The 17673-nt window shown below is 44.7% G+C and overlaps 1 protein-coding gene across 2 annotated transcripts in view; it reads right to left on the bottom strand.

The window, feature by feature from the left end:
- IL34 (interleukin 34) overlaps positions 1–17673 on the bottom strand; it is a 72353-nt gene that overhangs the window by 52211 nt on the left and 2469 nt on the right. The gene's annotated exons all lie outside the window — the stretch shown is intronic.

The raw sequence follows: 17673 nt of genomic DNA, 5'->3' as shown, positions 1-17673 counted from the left end.
AAAAGAAAATGAGTCCTAACTGCTTCCCTAACTTCCCAGCAAACTTCAAAGTGCCCCCTCCCTGACCTCCACCCACAGTCTCCAGGGCACTGACCGCCCAGCCACACCAATTCCTCCTTAACAACTTTCCTTGCTTTCTCTGCCTAGAATGTTCCAGCCTAGAACTTTGTCCAGCTGATTTCTTTTTGCCAACTCAAACCTCACAGAGAGGCCTTCTCCTAGGTCATTCCTGGTCACACGTCTATGGTACTTTTGCATGGCACTGGACACTTTGACATTATCTTAACCATGTTAAACTATCTGCTGTCTGTCTTCCTCCTGGGCACAGAGCCTTATTATTCTGGTCTCATCATAGGTTCCCTGGAGACTGGTGCCCGCTGGACATACAGATGACAATCACAGCTGATGAATACTCAGAGTGAATAAAATGGATATTTGTGCCAGATGCCGAAATGCTGGTATAAAGGGGAAATAGGAAACACTGGTGGAAAACCCAGCAGACAGTCAGGAGTCGGGTAGAGACTCCACCTAGTCTCCTGAGCAATTCTATTCCCTCTTCCTCTCGCAGCTCCTTACCCTCAACCTGAAACCAGAGTTAGCCTCAACCCTGAGGAGATGGTCACCTTTTGGAAGAGTGCAAACATCTCAAAACCATCAGGGGCATCGGAGTGCTGACTCGAGCTGGGGCTCTGAAGAATGCTTTTCCCACTGTACCTGAGTGGGAATTGTGCCAGGCTCAGAGATAGTGCGGCTCCAACACATACATCACTGCACGTTCAACTGGGATGGTGAACACCCTTCCTGGCCGCCGCCCCACCAGCACAGTCTCTGTTGCCAGCAAACCCCTTCCAGGCTCCAGGTGCCTATAAGATCCTCTGAACTTCACCCAGCATTTCCCATGAGCCAGGCGCCTGACATGCATGTGCTTGCTTGTTTGTGCAATAATGCCTAGCATCAGTACTCCAATCTCAGGGTTGCCATTTTACAAATGAAGAGACAAGCAGAGATGCAGCCACTGGTCCAAGGACACATGTCTAGTGAGCAGGGCCAGCCAGTGGGGTACTTTTGTCTCACTTATTTCAGAAGTTTGTCACCTGGACTCTGCCTGGTGACAGCTGGCAGCTCTGGCAGGAAAGCTTAACTACCTTCATTTCAACGAAGACAACTGATTACTCAGTACCATGGTCTGGTGGGCAGTCCCCCCCTGCACTTGGGTTTCCCTCATAGGGCACACAAACTGACAGCACATAACCTGTACTATGTGAACCCCATGATCCAGGTGCTCTCCAGGCTGGCTGCCCCCTGCTCCATTTTGCAGATACAGGGATTGAGGCCGCAGGAGGGCAGCGCTGTGTGATAGGCCCTCAGTGAGAGCAGAGACAACCGCACAGCAGAGGCACTGTGGAGAGCAGTTACCTGTGTCCCCAGTTGGCTGGCAGCTCACCTGGGGTTCACTGGAGCTACTGGACCACAGGTCAAGGCTACTGTGTCAGTTCCCCCACCCCTTCTACTGGATGACTGGGCGCAATGGGGTCAATGAACTAGGATGTCCTGAAGGCACCTGGATCCCCAACATCCTGACTAATAGGCAGTAACAAGAAGGAAGAGTTGATGTAACACTTGAAAATCAGTCATTGTAAATCCCCATATAAGCAAACTGAAAAACTTCACTTGATGCAAATTTTGTCTCCTCTGAAAAAAATCTAACACCCATTGACAACAGAACCTCTTGGGAAAGTCTGAATAGAAGGGAATTTCCTCAATCTGAAAAAAGACATCTATGAGATACTTAGTTAAATGGCAAAAGACTGAATGCACTCCTCCCCACTACTGGGAACCTTTGTTCATGAAGCAATGAACAAATTCAGCAAGGATGCAGGACATAGGGTCATTCGATGACAGCCAGTTGCGTTTTTGTTTCTATGATCAGTTTCTATTTTTGCACCAAGAGCTGGAAACATGTCCATCAGAGGTGAATGAATAAAAGTGTCATGGTAGATCCATACAACGGAATACTGTGCCTCGATAGGAAGAATGAACTATTGATACACGCAGCAACATGAGGGAAGCTCAGGACAAGTGAAAGAAAACAGACACCCGCTTCTACACCCCACCCTACCCTGCCAAAGAGTATAACTCTAATTCTAAAATTCCCCCAAACTTATCTGTAGGGACAGAGCAGTTCAGAGGTTGTGTGGGGATGGAGGATGGAAATTTTCAGGAGTGGTCAAACTTTTTTTAAGGTTTATTTATGCATGCATGCAAGAATTGGGGTACAGGCCAGAGGTGCAGGGGTGAGAGGATTCACCGGAGTAAGGGTCAAACTTTTTTTTAAGGTTTATTTATGCATGCATGCAAGAATTGGGGTACAGGCCAGAGGTGCAGGGGTGAGAGGATTCACCGGAGTAAGGAGCATAACAGGCAGATGTACTGAAACACACTGCTGAGAGGAGCAGGAGGCTGGTCTGGAGAGGTCTGCTGTGCCATGTGGGTCAGCTCCCTGGCAGGGGATGGAACTCAAGCTGCAGTGGCTGCCGACAGCGTCACAGTGCTGTGCTTTAACCCCTTGCGCCACCAAGGAGGGCCCAACTTTTCTTTTTTTTAAATTGCGGCAACAGTGATTTACCTCACTGTATGTTTTAGGCGTACAGGTCCTACTTCACATGTATGATGCCATGCCACATTCACCAAAGTGGCAGTGACTGATCTCTGGTGTGATTTACATCTTCAACAGTATATGTGTACTTTTGTAGTTTACTGCAAGTCAATTTAACATCAGCTGTTCTAAACAAACTGCCTTCATTTGACATACTTAACTCAGGCAAATTCACTGAGACAGAAAGCAGGCTAGAGGTTACCAGGGACAGAGAGCAAGGGAATGGGGAGTTTCTTTTAATGGGTTCAGTTTGTGTTTGAGATAATAATGGTGGTAGTTCGGTAACATTGTGTTAGGTAATGCGATTGAACTGCATATTTTAAATGGTTAAGATGGTAAATTTTTTTTAAAGATTTATTTATTTATTCGTACAGAACTGGGTGGGGTACAGGCCAGAGATGCGGAGGGTGAGAGGATTCACCAGAGACAGAGTGGGGTACAGCACAGGCAGATCGACGAAATACACTGCTGAGGGGAGCAGCGGGTGGATCAGGAGAGGTCTGCTGGGCCATGTGGATCTCCTCCGGGGCAGCAGGGATCGAACTCATGCAGAAGTGGCCTAAGCTTCTCTGTGCTGTGCTTTAACCCACTGCCCCACTAGGGAGGGCCTAAGATGGTAATTTTTATATTTTACCATAATAAAAGTAACTGGAAAAAAAAACACAACTAAAAAAGGTGCACTCCTTAGGGGTTTCTGTCCTCAAAGAAGTTACAAAGAGCTGCTCACAGGACACAGAACCCACTGCCTGGTAGCCTGTCACCCCGCCCCTCAGGGTGACTGACCAGTCTCGGTTCCTGCACCTGCTGCTCATGAGCTGAAGTCCTGCCTTCTTCACCTGACACTTAATTCTCCCTCCCCCACCAGAGTCCCAGCCCTTATCCACAGACCTCCCCCTGAAGGAGCTGTCCCTCTGTGCTCCCTGGCTCCCCTGTTCTTTTGACAGGTTAGTGTCCTGTCTACCTTTGTCCAGCTGCAGGCTGGGAGCTGCTCCAAGTCTGCCACATCTCCTAATGACCTGTCCCAACTTTTGGATTCCAGTTGAACCCTAACACAGGGCACAGCTGATCAGCTGCCAGGACTTGGGCTGAGCCAGTCCTGTTTTATCAATTCAGGAATGTCCCTAGTGGAGGTTTGGGGGAAAATAGAATTCTTGGGGAACAGAGCAGCTTTGTTTCTGATTTTTGGCTCACAGCAGACAGACTCTGGGGATGTGGGTGAACCCACAGAGGGTTCTGGGAAACTTGGCTTGGGCTTCTCCTTATTGACTAGGCCTGAAGAGCAAGTCCATTCCTTCTTCACATGTCTGTGACCCAGGACTTGGTACAAAAAGATGGAAAGCTGTGAGCCTGGCCTGGAGCAGCTGACAGAGGGGGTGGTCACTGAGCAGGTTGGTGGTGACAGGGGCCTCGAGAGCCAGAACAGAGGACAGGAGGCAAGAAGGGGTGGGCAGGCTTCCTGGAGCAAGGACCTGAAGGGCCTATCACTACCCCACAAACAAATGACAGTTCCTCACGACACACAGTCTGGGCAAGGGAGCTGTTCTGTAACTTCTGGAAATACTCTCATCAGTCACTGAACCAGAGGATGGGAGAGGGAGTGGGCCACTTCAGGTCCTACCACCCAGCTATCCCATGAGGGCTCTAGCCCAAACATGAACACAAGGCACTCTGCTGCAGCCCTCTTCCCTCGCTTCGCCAACAGGGGCCTACTTTTGCCCTGAGTGTGCTTTCCACCAGAAATAGGTCACATGAATACTTTGTCAGTCTTCCCTTCCTCTGCCATTCCAGAATACCTGCCATAAACAAGCATTTCTTTTATTTTTTTAATCTACACCACATGTGTTAACAGTGGGTTGAATAGTGGTCACCAAAACTTACTGTCCACCTGGATCCTCAAATTAATTTGGAAATAGGGTCTTTGGGGATGCAATCAGTTAAGATGAAGTCATAATGACAATACTTAGAAGACACAGACACACACATACTGGAGGGATACAGCTAACAAGCCAAGGAATGTCAAAGATTTCCAGAAACTACTACAATCTAGCAAGAGACACAATCCTCCCATTTAGTCTTCAGTAGGAACATGGTCCTTCATTTCTGGCCTTCAAAATATCAAGGAAAAAATGTTTCATGTTCCATGGCAGCCCTACGACACTGACAGAACTGCTTTGTGTCCTTGTTCATCTCACTTAATCCATCTAGAAGACTATAACACTGTCTTTTTTTTTCATGAGTTGCTAAATATTCCACTATGTATGGATTGTAACTGATGTGGTCTGCCTCCAGTTGATGACCATTTAAGTTGTTTCAATATTGAATTTCTCCAAATAACACTGCAATGACTGTCTTTGTTCAGACAGCACAGCGCCACCCCAGAAGTCCATATATAGTAATGTCACAGGGTGGGGGAAAAGGATATACTGGGAACCTTTACATTTTTTAACGCTTATTGCAAAACAGCTCTTAAGGAGATTACATTATGTTCTTAGAAGAAATTTTTTATTGGCTGTTTCTTTTTAAAGATTTATTTATTTATGCATACAGAGCTAGGGTACAGGCCAGAGGTGCAGGGGTGGTAAGAGGATTCATCACAGACAGAATAGGAAGCAGAAGAGGCCAACTGATGAAGTATACTGCTGAGGGGAGCAGCAGGCCATATGGTCACATCCAGGGCAGGCGGGGATCGAACTCATGCTGAAGTGGCTTTAGCTTCTTAGTGCTGTGCTTTAATTCTGCTGCACCTTCAAGGAGGGCCTTAAGTCTGCTTGTTTTAATAAATTAAATCAACACATAATTCTGCTTTCAAGACCCCCTTCTGTCAGTGATGGGCATATCTGCAAGTCAGTATTCTAATTTTGTTTTGCTACAGACACACATCCTCCATAAAGGGGATCAAAGCAGGCATGCTGAGGATTAGTGTGGGAGATATTTTTAGTGCAATTTCAAAATATCTGTCATACTCTTTCCTACTTTTTTATGCTTTTATTTTTTTCTTTTGCTTCTCCTCTCCCTTCTCTCTACAGTCCTACACAAGTATCCTCACGGGCAGACTTCACTGCCACTTTTCATGTCCACATATACATATACAAATATACACAAATGTGGCCTTAGGATCGAGTTTTGCTCTCTTTGCTCTCTTTCTTTGCTAAAACATGATCAACACGTCTCCTTTTTACTTTTCTCGTTCAATTATAAAATCCTTCCAAACATTTTAATGGGTGCAAAACAGTGGCTGGCTTTTACTTGACTAGTGTTGCTGTTTAACATTATGACTAAAGCTATAGTGAACACCACAGGCATTTATTCTCTCGCATTCATTTTTGCTGTTGCTGCCGACTCCTTCATGGTGTCTGGTTTCCTTGTGTGTTTTTTTTTGGAACTTGGATTGTCTGCTCAAGTTTGATGGGCAGCCTATCAGCAGCCAGAGTGGGTTGGGTTAAGGGTGTGTCCAAAGAGGTTCTTGTACTTCTGCCAGGCATCCCAAGGAGTTATCAGCTTGGTTGGAGAAGTTTGCTTGGGGTTTGTGGTTATTTTTTTTTTTTTTTAACTGTGGTAAACTATACATAATACAACATTTTCCATCATAACCATTGGTAAGTGTTCAGGTCAATTCAGTAGTGTTAAGTAATTCCATGTTGTTATGCAACCAATTTCCAGAATTCTTTTCATCTTGCAAAATGGAAACTCAATACCCATCAAACAGTTCTTTTCCTCCTTCCCAACCCTGGCAGGCAATTCTCCTTTCTGGCTCTCTGAAATTTCTAGCTAGGAATAGTTTCTATGTTCATTTTCTGACCTGGAGACCCTATAATAACAGTGGTGTAAATATGACCCTCAAATCCAAAAGAGCGCAGGTGTGTGGCTACACATTTCTCAGAAGAGGTCTTCCTCTTCCCCAACCAGGCCAGACCATGTTAGAAAACCTTCCTTCTCCTCTGTCCCTGGTTTAATTTTCAGGGGAGGTTTAAATCATCGGGGATTCCTGTTACTTATAGGATTCTCTCATCTACTGGTCTCCTGTAGGTTGGCTCAAAACTTCCTCCCTTTTCCCAGCAGTTAGTTAACCCTAAATCCTGGGTTACCGAGAACAGCAAGTCTTCAGATCAAGCAAAGCAGACTGGCTTCCTCACCAACCGTCCATGCTCTTTTCACTCAGCTCAACTATGCATACACCAAAAAAGTGTTGTTTTGTATGCTACATTTCTACATGTTTTGTAGAGTCTCCATTGCAAATTACTTTTCATCTTGCTGAAAAGGACAGTTCTTTTGTTTCTTTTTCCTTGTAATGGGATTCTGCCTAGTGTCTCCAGTGGAACTAGAGCACTAGTTTTGTTGGACAGAGCTTCACTGACTCTCAGAAGATAGCCTAATGGAAACTAGTACAATGATGGAAAAACAGAATTCCTACATATGGTGTTGCTTCTTTTTCAGGGATTGTGGAGATATGAAAAAAAAAATGACATATGTGGAATCATTTTTAAATGGAATCAAAGCATTCATTCCAGAGAAAGCACCTTGAACAGCTTGCTCAAACTGGCCACTCCTTGGAACTAGGCCAAAGCTCAATTATTTTGAGAAATCATCAAGCAAACAATTGTTTGAGAAGTCTTCCTGATAAGAGGACTAATGCTTGTGGCCATTTTCCAGAGGACAAAGTCAGTAACTTATGATGTATAACCAAGAATAATAATGTAAGCTTGTTAGTGCCAATTAACTTGATGTTTTTTTTTTTTTTTACATACTTTATCGTTGTTTCTACCCACAAAAATCCCTACATTTTGGGAGCCTCTCTGTGGCGCAGGAGCTAAAGACATTAGCTACTGCTAGCCACTATGGCATGAGTTCCATCCCCAGCTGGCCAGGGAGGTGGCCCACATGCCATAGTAGACCTCTCCTGTCTTACCTGCTGCATATTTCAGTAAACCTGCCTGTTCTGCTCGCCACTCTGTCTCTGTGAACCCTCTCACCTCCCCCACCTCCAACCTGCACCCCAGTTCTTGTATGCATAAAGAAGTAAAATAAATCTCAAAAAGTAAAAAGACCTGGATCTAGAAAAATGACTAAGCATTCTACGGATTTGGAGTCAGAACCCGAGGCTGCATGTCTGACATGAGTGGTCAGGGCAGAGCACTCTGGAGTTGCTGGTCCAAGAATAGAAAAGAGTCACTTCTCTTCACCATAGCCAGGTTCGTGTTCTACACTTCATCAGAGGCTGGAAAGGCTGTCATTTCTGCCCTTTGGTTTCTCCAGGTCCCCTGTCTGGGCTCAGTCTGGGCAGGAGCCCAGCTTTCTTGTCCATGACCAGCAGCTAGTTAGGAAGCATCCTTGACTCTGCCAGAACCATGAGAAGGATCCCCACAGGTAAGGGAAGAATCCCCACAGGTAAGGGAAGAGAGCCTCTCATGCCCAGTATCCCCACCCTATCCAGATACAGGCTGGCAATTAGCTGCGTGCCAATCAGCAAGGAATCAGCCTCTACAGCAGCATATGTTCAAAGAACAGGAGAAGTGGAGGAGGAACCGTTTATGTTTTTCTGAGTGATCTAGGACTAACAGAGTACTTCTCCTCCTTTATATCTCCCCACAGCCCCAGGATCCTCTACATCACCCAGCACCCCTTATCTTTCAAAAGCCCCTTCTCCCAATCTCTCTCTCCACTAGCATCCTCCATCATCTTCAGCATCCTGCACCTCCCCATGTTTAATATATACTCATTGATAAAAAATACTCCAATCTTTCTGGATTAGTTATACCTGGTAGTTTGTAATAAGAACTATAAAACCACAATCCCTCACTTCTAGCATCTACCTCATTAGATCTTCCTACCTCTACCAGCATCCTTCACTTCTACAATTTCCTCTGCTCTCCCAGTGTCTCTTCATAGTCCCTAGCAACCCTTCATTTCTCCCAAATGCTTTTTCCCAGGTTTAATCCAGAAACAGCTATCAACAAATTCAGAGAGATGTTAAAATGTGAAGGGTGAATAAGTGGAAGATGATAACAGCACTGCTGTTTGAGGGTCACAGAGTATTTCCTGTGCCATGCCTCTCTACTAATGGCTTGTAAGAAGGCACTATATGGGGCCCTCCCTGGTGGCACAATGGGTTAAACACAGCACTATCAAGCTACTGCAGCTCAAGTTCCATTCCTGGTCAGGGAGCTGACCCACACGGTGTGGCAGACCTCTCCCAAACCACCCGCTGCTCTCTTCAGTAATGTGTTTCAGTTGTTCTGCCTGTTCCGCTCCCCACTGTCTCTGGTGAATCCTCTCTCCATCACACCTCTGGCCTGTACCCCAGTTCTGTTTGCATAAATTTTTTTTTTTTAAAAAAAAGGCACTATATGTTCAGAACCATATTAGTCTCAGTGTGACTCAATATCTGCTTATAGGAAACTTGTAAGTTAGTTGCTGATCAAGGGGACAGACCCAGAGAACATCTATAAAGAGTATAAGGTCAGATTTTATGTTGTGGATGATAAATACAAGAGGTATTTGAGGAAGGATGGAATGGAATCGGCTAAAATGTCCAAGAAGGCTTCATGGTGGGGAGACTTAAGTTAGAAGTAAAGGCTAGAGAATAGTGACAAGAGAAGACACTGAGTACAGTGAAGCCATGCATATGGCCCACACAGCAGATGCTTGGGAAACAGAGGGTATTTGAACAGGTATGATAAGTTTGCACTACAGATGACCTTGGGCTCTTTTAAGATTATTTATGCATACAGAACTGGGGTACAGGCCAGAGGTGCAGGGATAGTAAGAGGAGTCACCAGAGACAGAGTAGGGGCAAAACAGGATGATCGAGAAGTACACTGCTGAGGAGAGCAGTGGGTGAGACAGGTGCCATGTTGGGTCAGGGATCAAACTTGCACTGAAACAGCTGCATGTAGCTTCAAAGTGCTGTGCTTTATCCCAATGTGCCACCAGGAAGGGCCTGACAGTCAGGCAGTTCTTGACATGATGAGCAACAGAGAGCCAAAGCAGGTTCTTGAGCAAGGAAGTGACGTCATGAATTACATTCATTTAGGAAATTAACGCACAAGATAAACTGGAGACAAAAGTTAGAGGCCAGACACCAACCTGTCCTCCAAGTTCTGTTATGAAGGGGTCTATAAATAAAGGTTTACGTTTCTAGAACAAATTTGGGAGACACTCTCTCAGATAACAAGAAGCGTTCTAGACCCTATAAAGAACTGTCCCATGCCTGATCTATACCAGAACCCTGGGAAGTGGCAGCCAGGTGGCAGGGGTCAGGTAGCAGCTGAAGGAGATGGATTTTGAAGATTCCCACCCATCATAGAGGCCTAGAGTCAGGCTGCCTGACTTCAAATCCCAGCTCTACTATCTACTGACTGCCCTTGGGCAGGTGACTTAATCTCTGGGCCTTAGTTTCCTGCTGTAAAATGGAAATGACAATAGCACCCACCACACAGAGGTGTGGTTAAGACCTGTTCATAGATCTGAACATAACACTTAAAGGAACTGTAATTACTGTTATCTAGGGAGGACTAGTGTGAGCCTTCCCACCTGCCTGCATCTACCTTGGGTGCCCCTGTACCTAGGCCTGTTAAATGTAACTTTTAACTGGCTGGATCACTATCACAGAGGCAAAGATGTGCAGACTGGGGTTTCCTCTGCAGTTTGCCCAGACTCTCCTTACATGCATCTACTAATGGGTTGCTCACCACTCCATGAGCAGAATGTTCCACAAGGCTCTGATCACAAGCTCTCCAGGTGGAGCCGAAATCTCCCTGCACACTGCCCCTTAGTGGAACCGATTTTTCTGCCAGGGACTTTCCGATGTTTGGAATGCACCCACCCCACGAATGCTAGAACCCCGATTAAGGCCCCAGTCACTCCTCCAGGAAGTCTCTCCTGAACCCCGCCCTGAATCTCAATGAAGAATGGCGCAACTGCTCCCACACTTGGTCTGTAGGTAGAAAGTTTTTAGTTTCTCCTAACACTAGTAACAATTCACACGCTCTGCCTCACCCAATCCTCATACAAGCCCTTTGTAGGTCATACTCTCCCTCCCCTCCAAGTTAAAATAACGATGGTAAAATACACCTAGCAATCCTAGCCTAGAGTCTGGCTTGGGACTGTGTGCAGTTCAGTGGTGCTATGTGCATCCACATTATCGTGCTACTCTCACTACCATCCTCCCACAGGACCTTACATCTGACGAAACCAATTAATTAATTAAGAGTAATTCCCTTTCTCCCTATCTCCAGCCTCTGGCAACCACCATTCATTACTGTGATTTTGATGAACCTTGTACCTTGGGTAAGTAAATCATAGTCACTGCCCTTTTGTGGTTGATTTCACTTTGCATAATTTCCTCAAGGTTTATCTGTGTTGTAGACTGGATCAGAATTTCATTCATTTTTTTTTTTTTTTAAAGATTTATTTATTTCTACATACATAACTGGGGTACAGGCCAGAGGCTCAGGGGCGGTGAGAGGCTTCACCAGAGACACAGCGGGGAGCAGAACAGGCAGATCGACGAAGTACACTGCTGAGGGGAGCAGCGGGCGGGTCAGGAGAGGTCTGGCTCGCCATGTGGTCTCCTCCGGGGCAGGCGGGACTCGAACTCATGTGGAAGTGGCCTCAGCTTCTCAGTGCAGTGCTTTAACCGGCTGCGCCACCAGGGAGGGCCAGAATTTCATTCATTTTTAAGGCAGAATAATATTCTTTTGTATACACACACACACACACACACACACACACATTTTCTTCATCCATTCATTTGCTGACAGAAAATTGGGCTATTGTGAATAGTGTAACTATGAACATGGGTTCATATTGCTATCTCTTCCAGATCCTGCTTTCAATTCTCAGTATAAATCCAAAAATGGGTTGCTGGATCACATGGAGTTCATTTAAACTGAGAAACTGCAAACCGTTTTCCATATCATCTGTTCTATTTTATAGTTCTACCAAGAGAGCACAAGTTCCAATTCCTCCACATCCCTTCCAATACTTGTTTTCTGGTTTTTGCTGTTAATTTTCTTATAATCATCATCATAGGGAGCATGAGGTAGTATAAGTAGAAAAGAGGGGTCCTATTCATACTCCTACTTGACATCTGAGAGAGATCCCTTGACTTGCCCAAGTTTGCACTGGCAGCATGTAGTAGAGCTGGGTCTCAAGCTCAGGGCTATTTGGTGTTCTCAGTAACTCCCATCCCCAAAACTCTCTGCTGCACACATAATCTGATTGCCCTGGAGGCTTCCACATCCCAGGGGATGTGGATGTGGCAAGGGAAGAGACAGTGCCACAAGGAGGGCCCACATACACACTCTAAGAGTACAAAACCAACTCTAGATCCTGAAACCTCCTGGCACAGGTAACCCTGAAACTAGTGTTTCAGTAAAAAAAACTTACTCTGAGGCCAACTGAACTGATTGACCCTGCCCACGAATTCTCAGATCCTATGGGGCCAGGAAATGGAGCAGGTGGAGCATGGAGAGGGCCATGGGGAAAGTCCAGAAGGTGGCCCAAGTGAGGCAGCCAGGCAGGACCCAGGTGCATCCCTGGCACTGCTGCATCCCACCTGAGTGACCATGGGCAACCTAGAAGTTCTCCCCCTGCCTTAGTTTCTTCAAATCAAAACTTGCAGAGAGCCATGGGCATGAAATGGGCACCAATGGTGAGCAGAGCAGTGTAACTAGTGCTGGCCACCACTGCCGCCTCCTGTGCCCATGTATTATGTTTCCTCATCTGTACCACAATTTCCCTATCTCTCACTCACCCCTCCCACACTACCATGACCCTCACCACAGCAGGGCTAGCAGAGCTTTATAGTCCAGGTCCCCTGAGGAATCTTTTGAGGAATAACACACTTGTATCAGTTCTGGTCTACTTCTTAGAAAAACAAATACACTTACTAACAATAATTCCTTCAGAGAAACAAAGACATGCCACAAAGAGGCTTGCCACTACATTATTTATGACAATGACAGCTTGTTTTAAGTACTCTGGGATTTCACCCATAATTGAATTACCAGCCTATCACAAAATGGGACAGTCTATGGCCACTATAAAAAATGATTGAGATTTGTATTTATTGGCATTTCTATGATAGACAGTTAAGTGTGTGTGTGGGGGGGAGAGGAAATAGGTTATAAGAAAGCCATATGTAGAGGATCTCAAAGGACACAGAGCTATGTGTCTATACACAAAGATCTTTGCTTTTCTGAATATAGTTCCTCAACAGTGCCTAACAGCTTATTAAAAATAAAGTCTTGGGCCCTCCCAGGTGGCGCAGCAGGTTAAAGCACAGCACTGAGAAACTAAAGCCACTTCTGCATGAGTTTGATACCCGCCTGCCCTGGAGGTGACCACATGGCACGGCAGACCTCTCCTGACCTGCCCGCTGCTCCCCTCAGCAGTGTACTTCGTCAATCTGCCTGTTCTGCTTCCCCTTTGTCTCTGGTGAATCCTCTCACCCTCCACATCTCTGGCCTGTACCCCAGTTCTGTACGAATAAATAAATCTTTAAAAAAAAATAAAAAAAAAATAAAGTCTTGGGGTCATGCCAGATGTTTAGAAACAGAACCTAAATTTAATAAAATTCCCAGGTGATTCATATGCAGATTATAGTTTGAGACGTGATGAAGTCTGGCATTGTCTGGAGAGTTGCTTCATGAAAGATTGGGATTTTCTCTTATGTTTTTTTAAATTGTTGCTTTTTAAAAAAAATTATTTATTTATGCATATAAGAATTGGGGTACAAGCCAGAGGTGAGTGTGGGGGGGGGTGAGAGGATTCACCAGAGATAGTGGGGAGCAGAACAGGCAGATTTACTGAAATACACTAAGGGGAGCAGCGGGTGAGACAGGAGAGGTCTGCTGAGCCATGTGGGTCACTTCCCTGGCCAGGGATTGAACTCAAACTGTGGATAACTTCATAGTGCTGAGCTTTAAACCACTGAACCACCAGGGAGGGACAGGAGGGACCCTGTTGACTTTTTGTAAGCCATTTCATAAGAATCAAAAGTAATTAAAATGCTTGCAAAGTCGTAAGATCTAAAATGCTAACAGGGGCCTCCCTAGTTAGGGGTTCAAGTGTAGCACTACTCACAGCCACTGAAGCAAGTTTGATCCCTGGCCAGAGAGCTAACCCATATGGCACAGCAGACCTCTCCTCTCTCGCCTGCTGCTCCCCTCAGCTGTGTATTTCAGTCAATCAGCCTGTTCTGTATACCACTCTGTCTTCGGTGAATCCTCTCACTGCTCCCCCACCCACCCCTCACCCACACACCTTTGTCCTATATCCCAGTTCTGGTATACATAAATAAATAAATCTTTTAAAAACAAAACTGCAATACTCCTAGAAGAAAGCATAGGCGAAAAGCTTAGCGACATGAGACTTGACAATGACTTTTCAGGCTCAACAAAAGCACAAACAAGAAAAGCAAAATAGATAAATGGGATCCCATCAAAACCGAAAACTTTTATGCACCAAAGAACACAGAAATGAAACTTTAATATGGGAGAAAATACATACAAATATGGTAAAGGGTGGAAACCCAGAATATATTAAGAACTCATACAACTTAACACAACAAAAAGGAACTGAATAGATTTCTCCAAAGATGACTGACAAATGGCCAGTAAGTATGTGAAAAGATGCTCAACCAACATCACTAATCACCAGAGACTGTCTCTTGTAAATCCTATACCCCAGTTCTTGTATACATAAATAAAATAAAACCTTAAAAAAAAAAAAAAGTCCATATGGTGATGGCACATGGGTGATTTGGTGATGGGAAACCCAAGGGGATTGCAACTGAGATGGAAAACTGTATTTTTTTATGTAAAAATTTATTTTATGTAAAAATAACTTATAAATTTTTTTTAAAGTCTAATCACACTGCACACCATTAAGATGTTAAAAAAAAAAAATCCAGAAACAGATATAGAGAAATCAGAATTCTTGTGAATCTTTGGTAGAATGATAAAATGCTATCAGGTGTTAAGAGATTCCTCAAAAAAGTGAGAACCAAACTACTAAATGATCCAGTAATTCCACTTGTGGGAATATAGCCCAAAGAATTGAAAGAGGATATCTAAGAGATATTTGTAAACCTGTATTCATAGTGGCATTATCGACAATAGCTAAAGCATGGGAGTGACCCATTATCTATCAACAGGTATATACACACAATGGAATACTATTCACCCTTAAAAAGGAAATTCTGATGCTTACTACATGGATAAAATTTGAAGATATTAGGGCCCTCCCTGGTGGCGCAATGGGTTAAAGCACAGCATTATGAAGATGTCCACAGCCATTGCAGCACTGACTTCAATCCCCAGCCAGGGAGCTGACCCATATGGCGTGGCAGACCTCTCCTGACCTGCCCGCTGCTCCCCTCAGCAGTGTATCTCAGTAGATCTGCCTGTTGTGATCCCCACTGTCTCTGGTGAATCCTCACACCTCCCCGCACCTCAAGCTTGTACCTCAGTTCTTGCATGCATATATCTTAAAAGAACCCAAGGATATTATTCTAAGTGAAATAAACCAGAAACAGAAAGACAAATATTTTAAGATTTCACCTATATGAGGCACCTAAGAGGAGTCATTTTCATAGAAATAGAAAGTAGAATAGTGGCTGCCACTATTCTACTCCCTTAAGGGGAGCTGTCATTTAATGGGTACAGTTTCAGTTGAAAACGAAAAGTTTTGGAGATCTGCTTTATACACAATAAGTAACCTTAATACTAATTAAAAATGGCTAAAAAAAAAAAAAAGCCTTAGAGATTTTAATGATCTGAAAAAGCAGATAGGTAGGAGGCAGTTCAAGAGACATGGGATGGGAAGAAGCATAGAAGTGACGGCCTGAATGAGGATGTTCTCATGCTGTGAAAGGCTGTGGCATTTCAGAGTAGAGCCCCACCTTTCAGAACAGCTGCCACACAAGTCCACATCTGTTTGCTCCCTCCATCGTATCACTTGACCTGAACTTTGCCAGGACTATCGCAGCTCACACATCTTTAACTACCATACAGAGCACAAGTGACTAAGGGTTGACTGGTTCTCCAGGGGCAACCACGGGGCCCTTCCTGGCTGGGATATATAGACAGAACTCTCTGGTCAACCCCTGGAAAGCTGGGGAAGAAGATTCCCAGGCCTACTGGAGCTTAGTTCCCAGGGCACTTCTCCACCCCTGGGTGGGGCACAGCCCTCATGCACTAGTGTGCAGGATAGTTGGATTCTATAACTCCCCTGGGATTGTCTTAGGCCGGGAGGCCAGAGTTTTCTCTATTCCTTTGGGGTCAAAGGGGCAAACTATTTCAAACAAGATGCCTCTTCTTCTCAAAGCTGGGTCAACAATGGACAGTACTGCCAAGAGCTGTGAAGGAGGTGGCATTATGCCCTCCAGACATTTTGCAGACCCCCAGAAGGAAAACACAATTAAGAAGTCTGTCCTGAACCCTCTTCAGATACGAGACCCACCAACTCTAGTGATAGAAAAACAAGGGGGAACCTCATGACCCAGGGCCCCAACTCTCAGGCCAAAGTTTCCTATATTGAGTCTATCTAAAGAATTTCACTCTCTTATTTTGTGTACCATCAAAGCCTCCGTGATGGGAAGGGGACATTCCAAGTCTTTAACAGTCACTCTACTCCAAGGTATTCTTTTATGGTTAATTCTTTACAAATGCTCTGCATGGCCTTGACCTTCCATAGTAATAGGGCTAGCTGTTTTAACTGTTATCTCCTGCTGCCCTATAGTACTGACATTTACATTCTACAGATGAGGAATGTGATGTTCAGGGAGATGCACAGACTGCACACAGCAGGGAAATGATACAATCTGTATGAGTACTGTAACCTAGCAGGACCAGCCTGGACACTGTGCTGCGTATGGTCTTCCAGTACCCCACAGGGCAGGGAGTGAAAGTTAGGCAATTTCTCCACTCTTTCCAGAGGATCCGTACACCTACATTTTGAGGAAAGCAGCTGCGAAGAGGAGGGTAGCATTCAGATCTGACAGCAGTGGGAAGTCAACAATCTGGGGAACATTCAGAAAGAAGTCAACCCCCCATGTTGGCCCCTAGAGCCTTAGCACAGACAGGAGCCTAAGTGAAAAAACCCTTTAACAGGAAATGAGGTCTTTCACTCTAATAGGGTGAGTAGGGGGGATCAAGATGCCTTTGAGATGTCTAGTTGGTAATGTGGACCAGAGTTAAGACCAAGCTTCTAAGAGCCATCCAGGGATAATTATTAAGTGCCAGCCTTGTGCAAAGTGCTTTACAAGACCTGTACTCGTAAGCTTTATAACCTTTATTTGTGAACCAATTCAAATACAGTTACATAGTTGAAAGTCAAACAGCTGTGCCTACAAACTCTGGCTAATCTGCCTTCAAAGGTCAAGTCTTGACCACTCCACACTAGACTGCTTCCACATCCCACTTCCTGAAAAATCCCAGAGAAAACATCCTCAGCCACCCCCTCAAGTCTTCCTGGTCCTGAAAATTAGCAAGTTAATAGTAGTAGTTCATGTGAGTATACTGACCCTTGCATGTGAGTTGGGCTATAAAAATGTTCTTGCCCTTTGTCCTAAGTATTCATTCTAGATGAAGAATAAACACAAGGAGAGAAGAGGAAAAAAAATCTACAAGAAAAAAAGTTATTACTAGAGTTCTCCATAAGTTGAATTTTTAATTGCAAAACACTTGGACTCAATCCAATCTCACAATTGGGGAACAAAGGCTGCACATCCTGGGATGTTTGTTAACATATTAGTTCATTCATGTGCATTTAAAATAAACCTAAATTGTTTAAGCAGAACATATCTTAATTTCAGAATATCATCTTAATATGAAAGGTTTACCTCTGCAATATTTTCTTTTTAAGAATTTTAAATCAGGCCTCCTTGGCGGTACAGGGGTTAAAGGCTCAGCACCATCCAAGGCAGCATGAGTTTGATCCCCCAACTATCAGGGAGCTAACCCAAATGGTGCTGCAAACCTCTCCTGTCTTACCTGCTGCTCCCCTCAGCAGTC

The sequence above is a fragment of the Condylura cristata genome, unplaced genomic scaffold, assembly GCF_000260355.1.
Source record: "Condylura cristata isolate star-nosed mole 26May11 unplaced genomic scaffold, ConCri1.0 scaffold00028, whole genome shotgun sequence".
Taxonomy (NCBI): domain Eukaryota; kingdom Metazoa; phylum Chordata; class Mammalia; order Eulipotyphla; family Talpidae; genus Condylura; species Condylura cristata.
The sequence above is the reverse complement of the archived record's forward strand: the minus strand, read 5'-3'. Positions and strand labels throughout refer to the sequence as shown.